Below are 12366 nucleotides of genomic sequence, written 5' to 3' on the forward strand. Positions count from 1 at the left end.
CAGGGTGTGTTTTCTTTAGGTTATAATCCACTTATGAGTCCCCTTTTTCCTCTAGTGGTGTTTTTCAAACTATAAATAGCAGCCTACTAGAAAATTGGGGGTCATGATCTCTTTGAAAGATGCACTACCATAGAAAAATACTACATCCACTAAATTTCAGTTTTCTTTATAAAACAGAACTTATAGGGGGGCCTGTGGCTCAGTCAGTTTAGCGGCTGCCTTCAGATTAGGTCATGATCCTAGGGTTCTGGGATCAAGCTGCATGGCACTCCCCGCTCAGTGGGAAGTCTGCTTCTCCCTCCCTACCAACCTCCCACCCTGCTCGTGTGCGCATGCTTTCTCTCTTTCAAATAAATAAAACCTTAAACCCCAGAATTTACATATAGCTGTGTGTACAGGATCACCATGTAAAATGTAGCTGTATTTACTCTTTTTTTTTTTTTAAGGTTATATGAGAGTGAGTGAGAGCACAAGCAGGGGGAGCAGCAGAGGCAGAGGGAGAAGCAGGCTCCTCCCTGAGCAGGGACCCCAATGCGACGTGGGGCTCGAACCCAGGACCTTGGGATCATGACCTGAGCCTCAGGCAGACGCTTAACTGACTGGGCCATCCAAGCGCCTCTGTAGCTCTATTTACTGTTGCTTGAAATCAGATCATGGTCCGATGTGGACACTAAACTATGCAGTACATTCCAGGAGTGAGAGAGAAGAAGGGACATGAGGAAAGGGGCTGGGCAAAAAGTACCTGCCAGCGACTAAGTCTTTGCCTCACATGTCCTGGGCCGGTGGTCCTGTTCGAGATGAGGAAATAGCAAGTACTCAGAGACCAGCTCTGAATATTACAGGATTAGCCTGTGGGTTTCAAGTAGTGACGCATCTAACTCCTCGCAACGTAATATTGAGTACCTTGCCAGAGACCACACAGCTAGAGGAGAGAGAGAGAGCTTCCAGTGTAATTTTTCAGAGCAGTATTTTTCCCCAAGATGTTTCAGTGGCTGTCCCAACGCTCTTGTGTCCTGGCCTGACCGTTGGAGTTGGGCGCGCTCCACACCCTTCCCCGACGGCTGCCTGTGTTCTTGGGAACAGAAAAACTTCCTGCTCATGACCTTTCTGCCCTACGACTCAGTCCCGTCCGTCTTCAGACTGTCCGCTCACCATTAAGTTCTTTTTTGTTTTTTAATTGAGTATCTGTTTTTTATTGTTTTTGTTTAGATTTTTAAAATTATTTTAAAAGCGCTTAATTGAGGTATGAGTGATACCCTGGAAACGGCACGTATTAAATGTGTTCCCTTTGATGAGTTTGAACACACGCCCAAGCTCCCGAAACCGTCACCACCATCAAGCTGATAAGCAGCGCCTTCCAAAGTTTCCTTGCGCCTTGTTTTGTTTTTGTTTGTTTTCTGTATGTTTGTCAATAATACTTACCGTGAGACCTACCTTTCTAAATTTTTATACGAGTGGAATCAGGTAGCATTTGTCCCTTGTGCCTGGCTCATTTCACTTAGCATGGCGCCCTTTGGTTCATCCGTGCTGTTGCTAATGGCAGAATGGCCTCCTTTTAGGCTGATAATACTCTGTTGTTTGCAGGTCCACACTTACTATCCATTCATGTGTGGGCGGACATGTGACTTTTTACATCTTGGCTGTTGTAAATAATGCTGCAGTGACCACGGTCACCATTAAATCCTAACCTGCTCTAGCTCTTAAGCCTTCAACTCTGTATAAAAAGACTGTGACCCTTACTTAATCAGTCCAGTGTCCTATAGGATCTTTGTTCCCTTCTTGTGAAAACTGCAGGTTCTCCACTCCCTTTACGTCCCTTGATACGGTTGATCTCCTCTTTGCTCTCCTCATCGGGGGCACCATGCTGCTAGCTTCTTACCGGGTAACTTTTTTTTCCTTTTCTTTTCTTTTCTTTTTTAGCTACTTCCAAACCTGGATTATTTAAAGCATTAATTCCCAACCTTCCTAACTGTTCTGAAGGGATGACATCACAAAAACTCTTCCCAGGTGAGAGATCTATGTACTCTCAAAATATAGGCACTATTTGGTTCTAACTTTTAGTTTCCTTATTTCTACCTGAAAGAGCGGTTGCAGACTTTCTCCTTCAGCCCAGACCCTCCTTCCCCCATGTCAAGTAGACGGTTCTTGCCACTCACCAGGATGAAGGGGACCTGCGGGAAGCCCCTTCCCTTCACAGTAATGACTGTATGGTTGGTTTTTCTTCCTGGGGCTTTGTTCTCAGCACAGGCTTGCAAGGCCTACTGTATCAGCCCAGATCTGATTGGGAGAGAGAAACCGCACAGTAATTCAAAGAGGAAAAGTTTAGTACCCAGAATTACTAACTCTAACAGGGACTGGAGTAATGAAGGACCGGCTAGTAGGAAATAAAGAGGGCACTGATGGAATGGCGGACATGACAAGCAGCTACTCCCTGAGCTGAGACAGAGCCCCCTGGGGAAGAGTCGCCAAGACCCCCGCCCCGGAGCACTCATGATGAGGCCCTGCTAGGAGGTCATGGCCATCCCTCACTGAAGGGGAGGGCGGTGTTTGTGATGTTGCACTGGCAGAACTTGCCGGAAATCTGCCCTCTCCCACACATTTAATTATGTGGTATCTTAAACTCGCATTTACTAATATTGCCAAATATCTCGTCAAACCAGTCTCTGAGTATCGGGGAACTGTCAGCTCACTACAGCAGACACGTTTCCAAAATTCTGATTTGTGCTTGAAAGCTCCCACTTTTTCACTGGCAACTAACACAGTTGCCCTTGAAGGGAGAGCCTCCCTCCATTCATGGTCAAGAAGATGTCTGCAAGACCTGTGTCTGAGCCACCACAGCCTGTCTGCCTGTTGGTATTCTGAGTAGTGACGGTGGGGCACAGAAGGTGTCCGCCATGCAGCATGTATTTCCGCAAGAAAACCACGCTCTCCGGTTTGCAGCAGCAGACGTGCCGTCAGAGGTCATGGTTTCATAACAGTACTGGTCCCTGCTCTCTCGGGGATGTTCCTTTTCCTGCCTATGGCCCATTCGCGGCTGCGTGGTGCCCCCAGCTGGGTTCCCCTGGGTGCCGCACTTTGGGGCTTTCGCACCGTCATCGTGGATGGGACGCAGTGCCAAGACAACACCTTCGTAGTTCGGACCTCATAGGCCCCGAGACCCTCAGGGCTCCACAGATGATGCTCAGAGACCTGCTGGCCTCGTGGAAGAAGACGGGTTTTGAAGTCAGGGTTGGGGGTCCCATCTGAGCCCCAAGACAGAGTGAGTGTCTTCATGACTGCGATGGACCTGCCCCACCCTCGGCTTACAATGAGAAGTCAAAACGATGTTTGGGAAATGTGACACCATTCAGGAAGGCTTGGTCCACTCTTAAGCCTCTAATCAGACTCAAGAGAGGCTAATTAATAAACACCAACTCATTAACACTCAGAAAGAAAAGTCACAACTGAGTATTAGCATGCGATCACCTTGACGGTAGACTTGGTTCACTGCAAAGACGATGTCGATTTAGTCAAAAGGATCTGCTAAGCATGCCTAAAAACCCTGCACCCTGCTGGAAAATGTTCTTGCATCAACAAGAATGTAGTTACAGTTAGCACCCGGCTGTTCCAGCAATCCAGGTGTACCCATGGGAGTGTGGCAGCTATGAAAAGGGACTTGAGGGCAGTTAAAGCTCTGGTTAAAGCCATGAGTCAAAACCATGGGTGCTTACTGGAACCTGAGCACCCAGTCTTGGGGCACTGGAGGTCATATGATGTTAAAGCCCAAGGCACCCTCAGAATAATGAAGCCCAAACCCCACTCCCTGCTTGCCTCCCCACTTTTTTTAAAGATTGATGGATTTTAGCAGGGGAGGGGCAAAGAGAGAGGGAGAATCTCAGGCAGGTTCCGTGCTGGGCTGGGCTTGGACCCTGACAGGAAGTGTGGTCTCATGACCCTGAGATCATGACCTGAGCAGCAATCCAGAGTCGGTTGGGTCTCTTAATGGACTGAACGACCCAGGCGCCCTCTGAATCTCCTTTTTACACTGACAGTGGAGCCAGAGGGAGTGACACAGCAGAGGCAGTATGGGCTTAGAATGTGGGCTCTAACCAGTTATAGATTCTGTCTCTCTCTCTCTCTTTGTGGTCACTCTGCCTTCGGCCAGCCCAGTAGCCTCTGTCAACCTCAGCTTCCTCGGCACGGTGCCCGCCTGGGGGAGTGTGCCAGGCCCGCAGGAGATAACAGCTCGCGGCAAGCATTTAGGGCACGACCAGGCACACAGTAGGTGCCTGTTGAGATGTTAGCTGTCATTTATTCATGTTCCCGTTATGGGGCGTGCCCGAGGTCCGGCTCTGAATTTCAGGCAGAATTTGAATCTCCTTCTTTTGAATTTATCTTAATTTTTAAATTTTATTTTTATCTGTTAGAAGCAACTTGCGCCATCGTTCATATTACAGCTGCCATGTTTAGACGTTCCTTAATTACATCTTTATTTTATTTTATGTTTTAAATATTTTATTTATTTAATTGAAAGAACAGGGGGAGGGGCAGACAGAGAGGGAGAGGGATAAGCAGACTCCCCACTGAGCGCCGAGGCCCTGTAGGGTGGGGGGAGGCTCAATCCTGGGACCCTGAGATCATGACCTGAGCTGAAACCAGGAGTCTGAATCTCAACCAGCTGAGCCACGGGGCACCCCCTTAATTACATCTTTAGGTGGGAGGAAGTGAGTCACCTAATTCCGATTAGTGATGCTTTTATTCCAGAAGGCTTGGGAGATTTCTGCTCTGACTTTGTCCATCCATTATCTCCAAACTCTTGGGCTTATCCTCATGCCCAAGTAGTATAGTTTGCCCCCGGCTTTAGCTACTTAGACACACGATCCCCACTTTCAAAGAATCAATATTAAGAAAACACCTCAGGATTGTGCTTTGTTTGTTTGTTTGTTTGTGTCTGTTTCTCTTCCTCCCCAGCCAACAGGAGGAAAAGTCATTCAGAGGTGAATAGTGAGGGATTACAGCAGAATCAGTAAAATGAAACCTGAGAAAAATGCACGGGGGCTCTGTTGAGACTGGTCATTGGCTCCTGTCCCCTGTCATCTTGTTAACCTTGCAGCAATACAACCCCTTGTGTCAAACAGCTGGATTTGGGGACACCATTTATAGGGTTTTACTATATACAAATGTGGCTACAAGGTAATATATGATTAACTGATTGACTGATTGATTTTTTTTTTTAAGATTTTATTTATTTGACAAAGAGAGATCACAAGTAGGCAGAGAGGCAGGCAGAGAGAGAGAGAGAGAGGAGGAAGCAGGCTCCCTGCCCAGCAGAGAGTCCGATGCGGGCCTCGATCCCACGACCCTGAGATCACGACCTGAGCTGAAGGCAGAGGCTTAACCCACTGAGCCACCCAGGCAGCCCCTTGATTGATTTTGGACCAACCAACCATGAGAGAGTCTAAAGGCTGGGGCACAGGTTGTATTGCATATTTCTGCTGAAACTGGTCAGCTTCGCTGAGATACACCCTCAAGGTCAATGGCAAATGCCAGCCCGTTGGCCGCTGTGCTGTCTGCCAAGGAAGCCTGGTTGAGCCTTAAGGGAAGTCGCAGGGCCGGCTGGACCAGGACCTTGCTGCTCCCGTGGGTCTGCCAATAAGCAGCCTCCACTTCCTGGGAGCTGGTTAGGAAAACAGGGTCCCAAGCCCACCAGACCTGCTGGATTGGAGGAGGTATTAACAGAACCCCACGTGACATGTGCACATGAAGTTCTGGGACACGCTGAGTTAGGGGAGGACACAACTGGGACGCTGGCACAGTTTCCTGCTCATCAGACTAATAACAGTTACTCCTGCTTGACTAAACCTGGTCTCCGTGAGGTTTTTCTTGGGGGCTAACCTGGCAAACCTGAGATTCTCTTTCACTGTAGAAGGAAAAGGGAGTGACACAGCTGCTCCAACAAGGAGCTGGCTCAGGGGTCTCAGAAGGATAAAGGTTTTATACTGTTTTTATTATTTAAAAATGTTTTTAAATTAATTTATTTGAGAGAGAGATAGAGAGAGCAGGGGGAGGAGCAGAGGGAGACAAGCAGACCCCCGCTGAGTACAGAGCCTGATGCAGGGCTCGATCTCACCATCCTGAGAGCATGACCTGAGTTTGAAACCAAGAGTCAGATGCTTAACCAACTGGGCCACCAAGCACCCCTAAAGGTTTTATTTTGATCAGGACTGACATTCAGTTGAGTGCTGTAAGTAGCGCTTCCTGACATTTCCCCTATCAGAGCACACATGGAAAATATTTGCAGGCACACTGGGTAAGCAAATAATGCTCTCAGTAGTCAGAGGCAACCAGCCACCTAGCTTCTGGGTGCACCAGAGCCGGAGGGATCAAAGTCTCAGAACACAGGGAAAGCAAGCCCGTTGAGCACACCAGGGTTTCAGAACCCAGCAGCTAGTTCAGGGTGGGAGCCGGAAATGGAGGCAGCATGCCCTGAGCAGTCCTGAGCAGCCCCAGCACCATGTTGGACTGGTCACCATCCCAGCCCTGCAGGAGCACCGCCCCAGACGGAGACCCCCAGCTGGAGATGAGATGATCAGCGCAAGGAAGCTTTGGAGACTAGAAATGGTAACAAGAGCTATATCAGCTGTTTTTCTAAGCGGTATATGTGTTAACTCATTCACGTAATAAGCTGACGAGTGAAGTCCTGTTTCTGTTTCCCTTTTACAGAGGAGGGAACCGAGGCGCAGAGGTACAGGGCTTGCCTATGGTCGCACGGCGAGCGAACGAAGGAGGTCTACATCCGGTTGTCTGCACCAGACTCTGTCCTCTTGCTGTACCACCTGCCCGCAGCAGAAGATCCCAGGGAAGAAAGAGATGGAATCCGAAGTGAAAAGGGCACCCAGGGGCGCCTGGGTGGCTCAGTGGGTTAAGCCGCTGCCTTCGGCTCAGGTCATGATCTCAGGGTACTGGGATGAGTCCCGCATCGGGCTCTCTGCTCAGCAGGGAGCCTGCTTCCCTTCTCCTCTCTCTGTCTGCCTCTCTGCCTACTTGTGATCTCTGTCTGTCAAATAAATAAATAAAATCTTAACAAAAAAAAAAAAAAAAAAAGAAAGAAAAGGGCACCCAGACCTGTCCGCATCCAGTCAGCCAGCTGAGGCTTCCTCTGCAACCCGGGCTTGCTGGGTCCCCGTCACCTGATTAGGAACAAACAAGAGGAAACAAACGCCAAATTCCACATTAGGAATTGGGGGAAAGGTTTGGAGCTGAATCCTTTCAGAGTATGTTCTTATAAACACTGTTAAAGGGGAAAAGTGAAACACAAGTGAGTTCAAGAATGTGCTTTCAGCCCTCCGCCAGATAATTAGGACCACTTGCTCTTCCTCTGCATCATGAATAAGGCGCCTGGTGGTTTGTTGTTGTTGTTGTTTTTCAAGATTTTATTTACTTATTTGACAGAGAGAGAACACAGAGAGAGAGAGGCAACACAAGGAGGGGGAATGGGTGAGGGAGAAGCAGGCTTCCTGCCAAGCAGGGAGCCTGATTCGGGGCAGGCTTGATCCCAGGACCCTGGGATCATGACCTGAGCCAAAGGCAGGCGCTTAATGACGGAGCCCCCCGGGCGCCCCTGTTTTGTTTTTTTAACCTGTTTATAATAATGACCAATGTGTGCAACTGCCCCTCAGAACAATGTGTTACTTAAACTATAACCCCTGGAGGATTTTACTAGTTACCAAGCACATTTAGATACGGCCTTAAGAAAAACACAGGCTGGCAACAGGTCTTTGCTGGGAGATAGGACCGTGAAGCCGAGCGGCCAGGGATGCCCCGCCCACTTAGGGCGGAGCGAAACACCGCCTGCTTCTCTTTTCCGTTATCGCTCCTTCCTCCTCCCAAAAGCGCCTGTTGTTAGTTAGATGAGTCCTTTGAATGTGCTTGGTTAACTATGAACTTTACCCTCCTTCTTGTTTGTCCACAAGACCTGTGACTAATCTGTGGGCTATTGTTTCTATCTAATAAAAAACGGGACTGAGGAGTTGCTCAGGGCAACAGTCTTTTCTACTGTTGTCCGCAGCCCCCTTTCTCTTGCAACTGACTTGTTTGTGCCTCATTCCTCTCCCGTTCCCCGACTAGAAGCAGCAAGTGGCACCGGAACAGGGACTTGAAACAAAAGGGGAGAAGAAGCCCCAACGTGAGTTTTGCACGGCCGTGCATTTTTCCCGCTGGTGAGTTGTGGGTACTTATCGCAGGGTATGGGGAATCTAGAGAGCACAAACGATTACCGCCCTTACGTTTGCTTACTGAGACGGCTCCTAAAGGCGCGAGGAGCAAAAGTCCGCGAGGGCCAACTTATGGAGCTTTTAAAGGTAATTAAAGAACATTGCTCCTGGTTCCCTATATTAGGGACTTTAGATTTACAAACTTGGGAAAAAGTAGGTCACGAGTTAAAACTTTCGTATACTAAAGGAAAACCAATTCCAATTACTATATGGCCTACTTGGACCCTCATTCGCTCCGTTCTGGAGCCTTTACAAACCCCTGATTCGGAGAACGATAATGAATGTTCAGGAGAAACTAAAAAAGGAGAACCTGAACATGCCATCCAGGAGGAGAAAGAAATTACTAAGGCCACCAGAAAGGAATATATAAAGGAGAAATCTCCTCCTCCTCCTCCAATAGCAGAACAAAAGGTTCCAATGGCACTGTCGCCATCAGCTCCACCATTCTATAAGAAGGCACAATTTAACGAAAAAGATGAAAAATACATGCTATCAGCCATTCAAAAAGACCTCCTTGAAGCACAGCGAGCGGAAGACCTAGATGCCTTGCATTTTAATTTCCCGGTTATTACAGAGCATGTCCTTCCAGGACATGATCCTAACAACCCTAACGGCGTCTATGAGGCCAAGCATGAGCCATTTCCCTTCAAATTATTGAAGGAACTAAAACAGGCAGTACAAAATTATGGAATTAATTCTCCATTTACAACAGGAATCATTCAAGGCATCGCAGAAGGCAATCGACTTATTCCAACTGATTGGTCATTGTTAGCAAAAACAGTTCCATCTCCCAAGTGAGTTCTTGCAATTGAAAACATGGTGGCAAGATCGTGCAGAAACCGCAGCTGCCCATAACAGAGCTCGTAGTGTCCCTATTTCCATGGAACAGCTCATGGGTATTGGGCCATGGGCCCAGGTGCAAGACCAGGTACTAATGAATGATCAAGCTATTGAGCAGCTCCGGCGTTGCTGTTTGAGAGCCTGGGAGAGAACAGGATCCCAAGAAGAGAAGTGCTCTTCTTTTCAAAAAGTGATACAAGGTCCAAAAGAACCCTATACTGATTTTATTGCAAGATTACAAAAGGCTGTCAAAAGACAGATAAATAATCTTGAGTCTGCGGATACCATTCTGCAACTATTGGCTTATGAGAATGTCAATTCTGATTGTAAGAAGTTGCTAGCACCCTTTAAGGGCAAGGGAACATTGACAGACTATATTAAGCTATGCCAAGGAGTACGAACAGAGACCTATAAAGCTGATTTGTTAGCTCAAGCAATGGCTGCACTTAACACAAGAGAAATTACTTACTTTGCAAGCCTTAGTAGAGGAACAGATAGAAAAAGCACATATTGAAGAATCTTAGAGTCCTTGGAATTCTCCAGTTTTTGTTATTAAGAAAAAATCGGGAAAATGGAGGCTTTTAACAGACCTGCATGCGGTTAATTCTGCTATCCAACCCATGGGGTCTCTCCAACCCGGATTGCCTTCGCCTAATCTAGTCCCACGCGAATGGCCAATAATTATCACAGATTTACAGGATTGCTTTTAGACTATACCACTTGCTAAGGAAGACTATCCTCGTTTTGCTTTCACTATTTCTAGTGTAAATTAAAAAGAACCAGCCAAATGGTATCAATGGAAAGTTCTTCCACAAGGAATGTTGACTAGCCCCTCTGTCAGGAGTATGTGGCAAAAGTTATACAGCCGGTTAGAGATCAATTTCCACAGATTTGTCTTAGCCATTATATGGATGACATACTATGTGCAGCCTCTGACAACATGCAATTGCAGGATGCATTTAGAATGCTCCAGTTGCAATTTGAAAAATACAAACTAATTAAAGCTCCAGAAAAAATACAAGTCACCACACCTTTCTCATATTTGGGGTTCATTATGGACAGGACCTCAGTTAAACCCCCAAAAGTTCAAATCCATAGAGATAAAATTACAACCTTGAATGATTTGCAAAAGTTATTGGGAGACATTAATTGGATAAGACTTAAAATTGGAATTCCCACCTATGCTTTACAGCATCTATTTGCCTCTTTAAAGGGAGATCCTAATTTAAACAGCCCTAGAACCCTATCAAAAGAGGCCTTAAAAGAATTACAATTTGTTAAAAGCCAGATTCATTCAATGCAAATGGATAGAGTCCAACCTGAGATACCGTTAGATCTTCTCATTTTTCATACCCCACATACACTCACTGGGTTAATTATTCAGGAAAAGTTCATTGTAGAATGGATTTTTCTCCCGAATAATACTGTTAAAATGCTCACTACCTATATAGAGCATATTGGCAGTATTACTCAATTAGGAAGAAAAAGAATTCGCCAAATACAGGGGTATGATCCGAAGGTTATTTTTCTGCCTTTAAATAAGACACAAATTGAAACGGCATTTCAGAATAATTTAAATTGGCAAATTGCCCTTAATGGCTTTGCTGGAAACACTTCTTCTCATTATCCCTCTTTACCTGTTGTTTCCTTTTTAAAACATACTGCTTTTGTCCTTCCCAAAATTTCTTCTAAAAATCCAATAACAGATGCTCCTACTTAACTTTTCTGATGGCTCTGTCAAAGATAAAGCTTGTTATTATGGTCCTACTTCGAAGGTCATATCTTCTATTGGTCTCTCAGCACAAAAAATCAGAATTAATGGCGGTTATTGCATTGTTTGAAGACGTTTATTCTGCATTTAATCTGTTATCTGATTCTTTGCATACAGTATATGTTTTACAGCATATCAAAGCTACTACTGTTTCTACATCTGATGTAATATGATGACTCTAATCACAGTAACCTTAAGTTTTCCTGGATGTTATGCACAAATACATAACTTTACTTATTGGGCTTATATACCCAATCCTTCCCTGCTCTGTCCAGTAGAGTGGGGAGAAGATAGAATACCAATTTATTTGAATGCCTCAAAATGGGTACCTGGAATTTTGGGTACTAGATTGCCACTATTGTCCTTAGAGGAGGGCACAAATATTAATCTTACCTTTAGATATCAAAATAGACCAATATGTATTGGCAATCATTCCAGTTGTCTTATCCCTGATGATCAAAGATGGTTGGTGGACTTTCCTACTGATAATTCTCTGACTAAAGCTCAGTAACATTTACTGTCCACTAAAGGATTCCTTGCCAAGGAATATCGGGGTCCTAGCTATAACACAGCAGCACCCCCTATTCCCAAATGCAAACTAACACAAATAGGATCTGATGAGGGAATTCGCCCTTTATGGGAGGATTGTCGAGCTTCTTACCCCAGTATTGTTATTAATGATTCCTATGGAATTGTATGGGACTGGTCCCCTAAGGGGATGGCAGTCACCATTTGCACTGGGAGACCCTGCTCCTCTCATCGAAATTTAAAATGGCAAGTTTTTGATGATCCCATTTTACCGCAAACCTTAACCTCAGGAGATGCACCTCTGGTCTGGCTTGGGCAAGGACTTTTTATGCCATCTCCCTTTGTTGATTATCATAAAAGACAAAAGATTTTATGGAAGGTCACCACCGCTTTAAATCACGTAAGAGTTTGGAACGGCTCTACATTCATCAGTCTAATGACTATGCATTTTCTTTTTTCCTTATGGATAAAGAATGGGTAAAAGCTTGTGTTAGAGATCCCTATGTTTTTGTTATTGAAAAAAATGACTTTTGATCATAGCAGTAGAGAAATAGACTGTCTCAACTGTAAAATGTTCACCTGTGTGGATGAGAATGTTGATACAGACAACTCTATCATTCTCATAGCTAGAAGAAGAATAGGCATCTGGTTACTGGTGAAACACCACTGTGTTTGGGAAAGCTCTCCAGATATACATACACTTTCAACAGTTTTGAAGGACTGGGTCCATAGAACAAAAAGATTTCTTGGGTTGCTTATAACAGCTATTTTAGGACTTACAGCCATTACTGCTACAGCTACCACTGCAGGAGTAGCCTTGCATCAAACTGTACAAACCACACGATTTGTACAGAAGTGGCACGAGAATGCTAGCAAGGCTTGGAATCAACAAACGATCATAGATCAAAAATTAGATGAAAGTATCTCTGATTTAGAAACAGCCATGATACATATAGGAGATGATCTTCAAAATAC

Source organism: Enhydra lutris, unplaced genomic scaffold, assembly GCF_002288905.1.
Source record: "Enhydra lutris kenyoni isolate GAN:26980312 unplaced genomic scaffold, ASM228890v2 scaffoldscaffold26, whole genome shotgun sequence".
Classification (NCBI taxonomy): Eukaryota; Metazoa; Chordata; class Mammalia; order Carnivora; family Mustelidae; genus Enhydra; species Enhydra lutris.